General features: G+C 36.5%; 1 pseudogene; it reads right to left on the bottom strand.

Annotated features, from left to right (window-relative positions):
* Window positions 1-2750: 2750 nt before the first annotated feature.
* On the bottom strand, window positions 2751-13871 carry LOC126504677 (E3 ubiquitin-protein ligase RNF170-like; annotated as a pseudogene).
* Window positions 13872-14234: the final 363 nt, after the last annotated feature.

Raw genomic sequence — 14234 nt, 5'->3', positions numbered from 1 at the left:
TATATAGATTTAGGTATATATACTAAATATTGTATAGATATATAACATTCTAGATATTGTACATACCACATATAAGTTTTATATATAATATTCTAGATATTATATATGTAATATACACATAATATATATGGTAGACGAAATAACAATCACAATTATTTATACATTCTTGGAAATCTCAAATACACTCAGGAAAAATTAAGTGTATGCATATAAAATAAATAAACAGGAATTAATAGCCCTAATATATATATAAATGAGAGCCAGATAAAAGATAAGGTGGGAAAATATGCTATTTATAACAGCAATGGGAAAATATAAATTAATTATAAAATCCATGCATATATTTAGCCATAAAATTATATTTTATCAATAAAGTCTACAATCACAGTAAGTGGTACAAGAGAGAAAATATTATCTTTTTCAGATATGCAAGTTCAAAAACATGCTGATATTAATTCTATTTAAAATAATTTGCAGGTTTCTTGATCCCAAATAAGTACCTTCAAATTAGTGAGAATACGATGAAATATGAAACCAAATTTGGGCCAAAAATATGAACATGCCCTCCAAAGACCAGGAAAGCAGGTTCCTAAGATTCTGAGATATTCAAGCTTGCTCACATGAGAAAAATGAAAACTAAAGTTAAAACATAAGTTTTGTCACTTTGGCAAAGAGCCAGAGTTTATGTTAGCCACAGAGTGGAGAAGAGGCAGATCTAAATATAGGAGGGAGTGAAAACTTCCTCAAGATGGTTGAAGGACACAGTGGTAATACTTATCAAAGTTTAAAGTGCATGTATCCACACCCTTTCATCCTGAAACTTCACACTTCAGCTTCATATATTGTCAAATAAATTCATTTCTATATTAATTTAACCCTTCCTTTGCTACGAATGTTTTTTTTCTTTCTAGTACACTATCCAAAAGTTGATTTTATACAAGGAGGGCAACTTGGACTTACACAAAACTAGTTATGTGAAAGACTTCCCCTTAGCCTGTAATTTGTTAATTACCAAGCATTGGATTCGGCCATTATATTATAGTGGAAATTAATGAACGCCGTTCATTTGGGACTACAGAGAGAAGGACTTCTGCATCTGCCAGTATGAGGTACACGCCAAGGTAGATGTTTCAATATTTGAGGTTCAATATTTGAACGTATTGAAGAGAAAAGCAATAGCACCCAAATGTAAGAGCCACTACAGTTGGAACACAGAATAACTGTGACAAGTATCTTGCCCCCTGTGTTCAAAGGAAAGAGCTGACTTGCTACACAGTTCTGTAGGTGTTCCTGTTCCGTCATTTACTAATTCGTGTGGAAACTTCTGTTGACTATCTGCCTTCTTACAGAAGCAGTCTGTGCTAGGAGAAGACACAACCCAGTTATAAGAAGATTGGTCGTCATCTCTATCCAAGGACTGCACTGCACCACTGTGGAAGAGCTCTGTGATCTTTGATAATGTGGCACTTTCCCTACACTATTGTCATGATCAGCACAAGGCAAAATTAATGCTTCGAACTCACGAGAATTCAATGATTTCATGCACACAAGTGCCCAAACCAAGTTAACATTTAATACATGTTTATTTGCTCTTATCTTCCTCCAAAATAAAGCTGAGCAGATGGACAGAGTGGTAGATGTGAGGACAGTTTGCTGTGAATCTCTGCAATGGAGGAAAATGTCACAACACGAGTCTGTAAGAGAGCACATTTCCCTCTTGAAAGGGGAAGACGCACAAAGTGAATTCTGAGGCACATCTAATGTTTTATATATATGTGTGTATGCATATATGTGTGTATGAACATATATATACACACAGATACATATATTTACCCATTTCTCTGTGCATTTGTATTAACAATTAATATATGTACAGATCACCACATATTCATATGTGTAGGATATATATATGTGTAAACACATGCACATACATTCATATATCTTATACCTGTGTGCATGTGTTTATGTGAACAACAAATTATTGCCTTTTTAGAAGGAGATGCTGGAAGTATCTGCCTTCATGCCTAGAAGCACTAGCATTAATTAAGACCCTACTATCTGTGTGAAAGAGTTGTTGCAGTCAGTTCCCTGTGTGTGACTATGCCAAAATTGCTCAGAAAATATTAAAGAAGAGCAGGAAAAAAAGTAGAATTGGTGCTATCTTAATAAAGCGTATTGGTAGTTAATTCTTTTGTTTCTATCTTTATAATGAGCTTGTTCTTTCTGTGTTGATAGCACACCATTGTATGTAAGTAACAAATCTCCTCATTTTTCTTTGCCTCTTTCTCCCTTTTTTACTGAGACAGTTCAGAATCAGGTCTTAGTTGCACTCAACCAATCTGATGCTGCACATCAGATTAGAATTTATTGGCCCAACCTTTTGGTGATTCGTTTTGCTTTTGAGAGGTCCTGGTCGATGGCAGCTTCATATTGCATATAAAATATAGCTATGTAAAAGGTATATATCTAAGTTTAGAGAAACAAGATATTTCTAGACGAGGACAAAACTATTTAATTCAATCTTTTTTTAGGCTTTTGTTTACTGATTTATCTTCCCCACTCCTATCTTTTCTGCTTTCTGCTCCTCCCTCTCTTGCTTTTCTGATCCTCTCTCTTCCCCAGCCAGACTCCCCTCCCTCTGGTATATTTTTGCAATTGTTTTCTAAGTTGGAATAGGCCTCTCTCCCATTACAGCTGCGACTCTGTCCCCTGCTGCACTAAATTGACACTTGTGCAAGCAATGGCTCTCGTCACTCACTCCGAAGCTGCTGCTTCCAGAAGTGTCGATTTGGTGCAGCAGGAGATGAGGTGCCAGCTGCAGAAGTAGGCCACGGGAAAAACTCAACAAAGAGTTCTGCCTTCCCTTGTTGTCCGTGATGTTCGCTGGGAGGACAGGAGGATGTGGCTGCCAGGGCCTGAGATTAAAATGTGGAGTAACAATAGGAGAGGGTCAGGAAGAGCATTAAATTAAAATAACCCCTCCTTCATAACTCCAAGGTCTGCAGAGGAGGGAGGGAAATTCTGAATTGGGGTTAATTTCCTTTGACTTGGTCTCTAAAGCGCTGTCAGTGCTGAAAAAAAAATAACTCAATTTTTTTTTTCCTTGGGGGACACGTACTTATAGGTTATGGTGGCTTAAACCTTTCTCAGACTGCACACATCCTGCCGATCTGGGCTAGAACTTGAAGTCTGCTCTGTGGAAGGCCTGGCAAGTCTTGCTTTCATGTCCTGTTGTCATAACCGCATATCCTGCTTAATTAAAAGTCCTTCGTGAGAGCTAGCACCACAGGCTTTTGACTGACAGAAACAGTTTTCCACACCTGTAGTATAAGCGTGTCTGTTAAGTAGACATACACTATAGACAGAGATTGAGTTTTGCTATTTGAAGTGCACCGTTTCTATTCCCCTTCATTAGTTCAGATAATTTTCCATGTGACCGTGAGCATAGGCTGTGCTCCACAAGGCCCACTGGTAGGCTCCAAGAACTGAATTGCAATATTCTCTGTGCAACACAGTTTTATTGCCTACTTTGGGTCTTTTCAAATAACCATTTTCAATAAAGGCCAGATTCAAAAGTAACACTGTAGAAGCCAAATGGAAAGGGGGAGGGGTCATGTGTTACTTATGCCGGAGTCTGACCATTGTATTCATTATCCACTCTTGGAGATGAACTGCTAAGGTAACTTGCCTTTCATATGCAATGGAGAATGGAAGTTCTTTTGTGCCAAAGAGTTCTGATACAGTTCCCTTAGAAAAACTAGTATCTAGGTCACTTGGCTTTCTTAAACCTGAAATAAATGATATCTTTGATAATGTAGTATTGTGACTGGAAGACATAAATTAAAGAAGCTGAGACAATCAGGGATGGAGAAATTTGAATGTCAATATATTTTTACTTCTTTTTTTTAAATATTTATTTATTATGTATACAATATTCTGTCTGTGTGTGTGCCTGGAGGCCAGAAGAGGGCGCCAGACCTCTTTACAGATGGTTGTGAGCCACCATGTGGTTGCTGGGAATTGAACTCAGGACCTTTGGAAGAGCAGGCAATGCTCTTAACCACTGAGCCATCTCTCCAGCCCTATTTTTACTTCTTATGTAAAACACAAGAGATATGATTCCATCAAGGTGCTTCATCCTTCTGTTTGTTAACTATATTTGAAAATATATTTAAGTACACTTGTATTGTCTATCTAAATATGTTTAAATAGACATGTCAAGTGTTTGATGTTCACTGAGAAACACTCTTTGATATGTATTAATATAGAATATGAAAAGAGAGTCGTGACAAACCTGTCCATCAATTTGGGAAAGTTTCAATGCCTGATCACTGAAGGTTAGGAATCATCAAGAGCTGCTTCTTGGAGCAGGTAGATTACAAGAGCACAGAATAGTGAACTCTGGAGACAGCAAAAACATAGGCAGTGGAAACTCTCAAAAACAAATGTAACTTGGTGCTCAAGGGGTCTGACAGTGTACTGATGGAGCCAAGGAGAACTTACACAGGCTAGGTACTTAAATAAAGCAAGGCTAGCCAGTTACTTTACTACTTTATGGGCGCATAAAAGCGGAGGAAAATAACCTAGAAATATTAGCTATTCTCTTCTACCTACTCAGTACTACTTCCTTGGTGGCCACAGCCCTGGTTCTTTTCCTTTTATTCTAAATTGATACCATTTAGCTTGGCTTTCAGGACAGGCCCCAGGAGACATATCAACTTTTGAACCTGATATTCAATTTCGAATGTAGATTTTACTCAGAATTTCTTTCAGGGAAGAAATTACTTCCTTTGGCTGCTCAGAGTAGTCTATGATCCCCAAGTTTAGTAATTGTATCTAATGAGTGTTTCCTGTATCCTGCTGAGACAGCAATGCAGTAAATCCTCTCCATCCTCATCTCCCTCCTTTTCTCTCTCCTCCTCTTCTACTTTCCTCCCTTCCTCTTTTCCTTTCCTTTCTTTCTTCCTTCCTTTCTTCCTTCTCTCTCTCTCTTTTTCTTGGTCCTTCTTAATCTTCTCTCACCTTAATTATCATTGTCACTGTTATTTTCTGCAGTACTGAGGATTTAACTAGAGCCTTGTGCATAATAAACAAGCTTCCCATCCCTGAACTGTATTCCAGGTCCTCATTGTTGCTATTAACATCACACCAAATTTTCACCTTTTCTCAATGTTCTTCGTTTTTAAAATACGTTGTGCAAACAATCATCAAGAAAAATTTTTCCTTAGCTCCTCCCCTTCTCCCTTCTTTTGACTTTTTCTCTACACTTCATTCCTCCTTCCCTTCCTTACTGCTTTTCTTCTTCATCTTTCTTCCCTTCCTCATCATCCCTTTCTCTTTTCCTCTCACTCTTTTTAAGTCACGAACAACAGGCCACACATGCCAAAGAAGGAACTAGCAATACCGCATGCCTTCAACATCCAGAGTTCATCACAGCTAATATTCTGGGGAAATCTCTGTCAGGTGCTTTTCTTGATCAGTCTCTACATTTGACACTGGGTCTCTCAGTGAACCCAGACATCCTCTATTTCGCGAGGCTGGACTAAAAGCTCCAGGGATCCAAACTCTGGCCCTCATGCTCACACATTGTAACTGAGCCAACTCCCAATCTCTCCTTTATTTCCTTTAGTAAGACATAACCTCGCATGTCCTTTGCTCACCTAACAGCATTTGGTAGAATGCTGCTTGCAATCATCTTTACTTGCAGCATTGCTTTCTTTTATACTATCCTTTTGATAATCTCCTCATTAGCATATACATTGTTAGCAGAGTATATTTATATTTCCAAATGTATGAATATTTGGATTTTGTGTTATTGATTCATTATAGAGTCTCTATGTGTAGATACTGTTGTTGTATATTTTAAGGCTTTGTAATCACATTGTCAAAAGAATAATTATATAATTATCTAGACAAATTCAATAATTAATTATGAGACATAAAGCAGATGGAACTAAAAACTATATCACATGAGACCTGGATTTGAGTAATCACAGTGATGATAATGGGGAAGGTGAAAATGAATATTTATTAACTTGGAAAAAAGGAAAGGGGGATACAAATCTAATCTTTATTCCCCAAATGGCAGTTGGTAGAGAATGCTTGAGAAATAACGATGAATTAGGACTAAAATACAAAGAACCTTAAGTATATGTAAGGCTAAACATTAGCATGTATTTATCAGATATGACTACAAATTACTGCGCTGGGTTTTCATTAAAGAGTAGAGTTTACACTCCAGATAGCTTTTATCCATACTGTGGTGCTGGAACTTCTCTTCTGAGTGTTTCAGAGTCCTGTTCCTTTGAGTTCTTTAATGCCTGGAATGGTGTTTAAATATGATGCAGTCTCATCATTCTTTAGAGTGGTTACACGCTAGCGTTACACAGCCATTTCACCAATGCTCAGTCAAGTTTTGGGATGCTTTTGAAATCTGTCTCCAAAACTTAAAAGCTTTCCAAAGCACTTCAGTAGCAAAACACTTTTATTTTTTGAGAGTGGATTGGTTGGGGGTAACGATCAGAAGCTGATTCCTGCCTATCTAATCCTGCCCTTTGTGATAGCCAAAGGGATCAAATAGCAGCTATCAATTAACAAGCAGATAAGGTGAGTTTTAAGGTCTGATTTTATTTTGTGGCTACTGAGAATGATGAGGAAGACGAACTGGACATTTAAATAATATTGGACTATGCATCTAAATAAGCCAAACAATATTAGGAAAAAATAGCTAAATATCCCTTTTCAGTTAACTTTGTGATTTTTCCAGACACTTTCCATACATCAGGAAATTGAGTAAAATTGTCAACTATTATCAATCTAATCTTAACAGAAGAACTTGCAGTGTAAAAATTCCTATTGTTAGGCATCTGTCAAATGATAACCCAAAGTTTTAGGTTTGTAAGGAAACATTTGGATAATTTACACTGCTACGAGTCCTTTTGCTTAACTTTATACATAAAATCAAATGTTCTAGGAAACTCATTTTTCTCCATCTGGTTAGCCATTGGGTTGTCACTTTAGATACATAAGTGGAGATAAAGATAAAAAGCAAAAAAAAGGCAGTGAAAAATCATCTAGAGTGCCCAGAACTACAAACAAAGCTTCATGTACACAAAGGTCGCCAGGTGATATTAGATGTAAAAATACCTTGCTAAACAAAATAACAGTCAGGTCAGAAGATCCAGTATAGATCCATAATAGATCTAGGCTGACTTGGGAATCTCTGGTTATAATCATTAACATAATCTCCCTGCATCCTGAGACTGATTGTCATCCTTCGTTAGCAGTAGGGTTACCGTTTGTCTACAGATTGGACAACTGATTGCACCAAGCCATGACCATAGCACCAGCATGCAATCATACAGGAACCACCGTAAAGATGACCACTGGTCATTTAAAAGAGAAAGGAGGCCTGATGTAAGCAGACTGGACCTTTCAGCACAGCAATTCTGTGGAGCAAGGGCAGTGGCATTCTGCTCTGTTACAGGAAATTCTTCTGGAAGCAGCCTAAATAAGCTCTTGGTTTTCTGGCTGAATTCTCTGCTATGTATTTCAGAAATGGATATATAGGAGGATTGAATTCAACATGAAACCCACCTCAACAGTCAGAAGGGCTTGATCATTTGCATCTCCTGAAATTGAGACATTCAGCTGCAAACCTTGAACGTCACTGTGATGTTTTCTGTAACACGGCTTTTCTGGAGGCTTGTGAGGTTGTTCGGTTGGTCCAATGCTTGCCTACCACACACGAGGTTCTAGATTTGAGAGCCACATTTTCTAAGCGTGATGGTGCTTGAACTGTTTGAGCTTTGGAGAGCCAGGCAGAAGGATTACTGAAGATGCAAAGCCACCTTGAACTAGATGGCTAGCTCTAGGCCAACCTGGACCACAAAGTGAGATCCTCCCTTTGTGTCTTTTCCTTAAACTTTCAAGGGAGGGAGCCAGGTGAGAACACTAATTTTCCCACTCTGGTCCACAAACTTTTTTAAAGAGTGTTCCACAAAGGAGCACAACTCTTATTTTATTTTATTAAAACCACCACCACCAAAAGTGGTTCCAGAGTTAAATTACGTAAATTCATGTGGTCTTTGCTTCAGAGATATTCATTTATAGTATCTTATTATAAATTGGGCTTATTGCCATACTTATTTAATTTTTAGTGCTTTATCTAAAGCTATCTGGCATTTAAAAATTTAAAGACATCACACTGACTGTCCTATTAGCTTCTATCCCCTTCTTCTGTGTGATGATTGACACTGAGACTTGCTCCTTATATACCTGCTTATTTAAAATATCTATGTAGTCTTCTGTAAATGGACTGCATTTTGACACATTTCCCAGTAAGTTTCTTATAACAATCCTATTAAATGCTTCAGTTTGCATATGATAACAAGAATTTAGTATTTAAACTTTCCTTTGTATAATGGCTCTGTGAACTGAAGTATGTAATAATGTATTGCCAAAAAAGTCACCGAGCTTTAACAACTTTATTTATGCACATAAGTTATGTCTCTCTCCATAACTTTCCCATGGCCTTAGAGTGTTCCCTAATATTTTCTCCCAGCTAGACTGCGCACTCAATGTTTTCTCTGTTCTCAGAAGCACTTCTGATACCACACACAGAGGCTTGTGTGGTAGTTTGGTTGGTCGAATGCTTGCCTTGACTTGCTTTTCCTTGACTTCCATGTAAAGGAAACCATGTGGTCTGTTATTTTTATGCAATTCTTTTTATTTGCCATGTAGCAACGTAGAGGTCCATGTTATTAGTTGTATGCATAGCCATTTTACTTTTAAATTGCTGAATATCTGAGATGTATTCTGTCCCATTCTACAAATGTATTGGTTTATTTTTCTGACATTCATCTGAGAATAAAAACCTGTGGTATTTCTAGATTGCTCTATTGAGAATAAAGCTGCTATGAAAAAAATTCCTATGTTTTGTATAGATAGCTAGAAGTAGAGTTGATGGATTATTGCATTGTTGCATGTTATACTTTCTAACAGTCACACCATTTTATACCTTTCTCAGTTTCTCTACAAGTGCATAAGCTTTATTCACTTCAGTTTAATGCTAATCCTTTTGGTTAGGTCTGTAGTGGTTTCTCATGATTTCTTTAATTTGTCTTTCCTTTGTTGTGCTGAGGATGCTTTAGTGCATTGACTGCCTGCTCATGGTCAGTTGATTCCTAGTACAAATATTAAACTTGTGGGATCAATGTTCCTCAGAAAAAGATTTTGGTTTCTGTTAGCCTCTTTTTACAACACTTACTAAAGTCAATCAATACATAACCAATTTTCTAATCAATTGATGATTCCTTAATATTGAACTTATCAACAACAGCATTATAATTCATGTCTGAAGAAGGTTGATTGAATTCACCTATTTCTTTCACTAGGTACCATGATATCTCTCTCTCTCTCTCTCTCTCTCTCTCTCTCTCTCTCTCTCTGTCTCTCTCTCTAACCCATTCACACACACAAAAACACACATAATAAAAAAATAGTCTGCTTTCTCTCTAGTTGTAGATTATAATGACCTATGAATATTTATTTAGTCTTGATGATTTTTTCAGATTATTTGTACATTTATTAAATATTTGTTTAATTGTTTGATTTGACTTGCCAAGAGAATGGTGCTGCAATCCCTGATTATGATATTGACATTGCCTGTTTTCTTTATAAAATCCCCCAATTTTTTTTCTGTGATTTTAAGATTGTCTTCTTCATGAGTTAGCCCATTAATTTTTTGGAATGATTATTATCTCCCATGTCTTTATCTCTTTTATCTATTTGTATCTAGCTACTCTGCTTATTTTTGATTTCTGTGAGTTGTATGCCATTTTCTAACTATTGCCTTTTTACTTACCTATATCTTTAAAATTTATGTACACCTCCATTAGACAACACTTAGTTAGGTTTTCTATTTTCTTTTATTTAAAAATTTTTGCATTTAAATTTTAAATAATTTTAATATTAAATTTAAATTTTAATTAATATTGCCTGTAATTACTTAGATGGTTCTATTTGTGTCTATCATTTAATAAATTTTTTAGTTCTTTATGGCTTGTATTATTGTATTCATTCATTCTGCTTTATTTTGGATTATTTGACTTTTCATAAAATTTAACTTTAATATATTTATATTTTGTACTCTTAATGTAAATATAGTCTTTGTTTATAGTAATTGTTTATCCTACAGATTAATTTATCATCCATATTCTTTATACTCTGTTTATTATTTATAATACATTTCCATAAATTATTAGCCATGATGCAACTCAATGGGATGTTTGTTATAACTGACCACATAAATTTTATAGAACTGGAGGAAAATAGTGTACTTACAAAAACAGTTAAGCATTTTAATGCTGCATTATTTCCTCCTGGAGATGAGCTTTTAATCTTGTGTTATTTCCTTTCAGTCTAAACAAATTTGTTTAGCATTTCTTTTCATTCATTCATGCTGGAATCAGATTCTTGCAGTTTCTGAAATAGGAAATTTCTTTTGCTACATTCATTATTGGAGAATATTTCTTGTGTATGGGATGGAACTGACGTTTTTATTTCAGCACTCCAAATATGTTGCATGGCCATCTTCTGTCTTCCATAGTTCCGAACAAGAAGGGAGTGGAAATCTGAATCATTGCTCATTCTGTGTAAAATGTCATCTTACTTTTATGCTTTCAAGAATTTTTTCTTTCTCTCTGATTTTCAGTAACTTAAATGTGTTGTGCCTAGCTGTGGATTTATACATATTTATCCTCTCTGATGTTTGCTGAGCTACTCAGATCTGTAAATTTATGTCTTTCAGCAATGTTTCCATCCCATCTGTCTCTCTTCTTTTGGTACTTCAATTACACATAAATTAGAAGTTCTGAGACCATCCTATAGGGCTTGAAGGTTCTGCTCAGCTTTTCCCCTATTCTTCACATTGGGTAACTGCTATTGATATACCCTTGAGTTTTTCAGTAGTTCCTCTGGTGATGACATTCTTCTGTTAAGCCCAGCAATTGAACTTAAAAATTTCACATTTTATAATGTGGAGCTTTAGAAGTTCTATTTGGCCACTTTTATAGTTCCTATGTTTTGACTGGTAAAGCCTATGTTCAAATTATTGCAATCATTTTTTTTCCATTTACTTAAATGACCCTAGTTACAACAGCTCCGTTATAATCCTCACTTGTTAATTCTAGCATCTGAGTCATGTGGAGGGTTACTGTTGGTTGATTGTCCTTTGTCTGATGAATGAGGCACATTTTCCTGGTTCATAAACTGAGTGGTTTTAGATATCATCCTGAATTTTGTGATTTTTGTCCTATAAAGACCCAATATTTTATTATTTTTCTCTATAGAGTGCTGATGCTTGTGCTTTAGTAAGAAATTAATATTGCAGACTCAGTTTAACATTTCGCTTTAGAATATTCAGCTTAGCACTCCATTTTGATTAGTATTTGATTATTGGGCTGCCTTGACAACCTCCCAAAAATGCCACCTAGTGATTGACAAATGAATGTACAAATCACACACATCACATACCACATACATAGACATCACACATACCACATCACATACTATACATGCACATCACTTGCACACACATTCCACACATTACATACAAAGAGCTGAATAATACCCAGAGCTGAATGTTTATCCTCTATAAAAGATACTTTGGCTTTTTTTTTAACCACAGTAAGACGTTTAGATAATTAGTACTGATTGCACGCAAGCAATTTTAACAGACCAATATGTGGAGTATTTGTTTTAAATACAACATGACTAATTTTGTGTGTATATCTGTGTATATGTGTATGTATGTGCATTTATATATGCATTTCAAACAGTTAATTAGGTTTCTGAAGTTTCCTTGTGAATATTACACATTGTTTTAAAATTAAATATCTGAGTTAAAACAATACTATATATTGTACATATAGCATCCAATTTTATTCTTGAGACTTCATCTTTTTCTGCCATTAAATATTCAAAGTCCGGTTTTTCATTACTACTGATACTAGAGAGCCTGGTCTACCTACAAGCTCTACCCATCTGTTCCTTACATACATTATTGAACGAGAGGCAACTGGAAGGTAGGTGAACCCTTGCCAGCTGCAAGCTAAATTCTCGGGAGTTTTGGTGTGTTCTATAAATTTCCTAGGGTTCATTGCCAGTTTTTGACTGTAGGGAATTTTAGGCTTGGGATATTCGTGTTAAAAAAAGTTGCATCGAAATTCTCTACCCTTTCATTAGCCTCAGTTTGTAATCTTTGGATAGACTTTCCCGAATCCCTGGGTTTTTTAAGCCCCGTGGATTTCTGTTTTTATTCAGCCTTTGTGTTCTACTTAGTTTTTCAAGAAACAAATAAGCCACTTTACCTGTGATCGGGACAATGGGGTCCCGAGGAGCACCCTTTGCATGCATTTATGGAGCCCACAGGAATTAGTTTGACTATTTACAGATTATAACAGTTGGTAGTAGAATGTTTTCTTTTCATTCCCAGTTGGTGCAATATGTTCACAGCTGATGCTAATGGCTGGCCCATTTGATTTCACATATGGTCCACTATTTGGGGCCCTCCAAGGCTTTCTTTTGTAGTTAGTCTTCTCCAACACTATCATGCATTTTAGTCTTGCCTTTGTCTGCTGGTCAAATGAAGAAAGAAAAAAAAAATTCCTCTGAACCTTGGCAGCTGCAGAGAAAATCAGCCACTCCGTTGATAAAGATTCAAAGAACTGGGTCAAAGTGTCCCAGGAAGAAGATTTTTGTTAAACATAGCAAACAAACAAAATGCTCCTGCGCGTTGCGTGAGGCTGAGAGCACACAAAGTGTTCTCTGCTGTTCTTCTGCCACTTCGGAGCTGGGCTTAAGCAGGCCCTAAGTGTTTTCAGCACGGCTGCGTGTCAGAGAGACCATGTTGTTCTTAGGAGTCCATTTCCATTGAAAAGCATCGTGCCACAAGTACTTCAGAAAACATTTCCTTTTGGGCATTTTTTTTTTACAAGTTAATTTATTTGCTGCTAAAATTCGCCAAGAAAGACAGCACTAAAAGTGAGCTGGGGTCTCTTTACTAAGACTTATTCCGCAGAGCATTTTAGACAGGAAGGAGAAGCATTGTAAAAGTAACAATATTAAAAACCCAAATGTGGCACCCTCCAGCAGTCAGATAATCAAAGCATGGTCAGGGTTTATTCTGACTGTAGACTATAACTGATGAAGCCACAATCTCATAACAAGATTATTTTCAAGTCTATTGTATTACCCCGGGAGAGCGAAAATACTCATTTATTCATAGGCGCAGATTGCAATAACTCTAATTCCCTGCAAAGTGGGCATTGTATGATAATTGAGTGGGCTGGGATGTTAATTGTCCTCCACTTCACCTCTAGATGTTTAACTGCTTATCTCTTCAACCAGCAAACAGTGATGTACTTATTTGTGCCTTACTGTTGAGATAATTTTGTCAGCTGAGTAATTTATTTATTATAAGGAGGCAAAAAGTATACAGAACCACATTTAAATTATGCTAGGCCTGTATATTAACATCATTTGAAGATGGTGGTGTATACTGATGGAGCATTCCAAAGGAGATACTCTCGATGTACCTGGTAATAACTGAAACACTGATTATAGCTAATAAATTGAAGATGTGAATTTTCAAGCTTTGTTGAATGGATATGTCTTTGTTCATTTCCTGGGCTATTTCCTTTTTCAACATTTGTTCATTTATTTATTTATTTATTGTGTAAATCGGGGAGGGTTGCATTACAGAGCATGCTTGTGAAGTCACAACATACGGGAGGCAGTTCTCTCCTTCCACCAGGGTGCTCCTTCAGGAAGTCAGGCTGAGTAGCAGGCACCTTGACTTGCTGGGCCATCTTGCCAGCCTGTATGCTATCTTGTAGTTGCATCAACTTGTTTCTCAAACCACAGAGAGATCGGCCTCTTACATCTAAGGATGCCCTTCAGGTGTTCCATATTGCTTGTTGTCAATGGTGGAGAAGATCTGCCTTGTGCCTGTTCTGTGCATTAGCCAGACATGTTTCTATTGCTGCTCTTTCTTCAACATTTCCTCTTAGAGTATGAGCGTCATGAAGGAGATATATGTGGGGATGATGGAGTCTTTAGTGATTAATTAGAAATCATGTATAAGCATCTGTCATTAAGCATGAGGCATTACGTTGTTTCTTTTTGAGGACAGGCTATGCTCTTCCAAAAGCTGTTCCATATTGTATAAGCAG

The sequence above is a fragment of the Alexandromys fortis genome, unplaced genomic scaffold, assembly GCF_014885135.2.
Source record: "Alexandromys fortis isolate MF-2015 unplaced genomic scaffold, M_Fortis_MF-2015_v1.1 scaffold_19, whole genome shotgun sequence".
Classification (NCBI taxonomy): Eukaryota; Metazoa; Chordata; class Mammalia; order Rodentia; family Cricetidae; genus Alexandromys; species Alexandromys fortis.
This window is presented reverse-complemented; position numbering and strand designations above follow the sequence as displayed.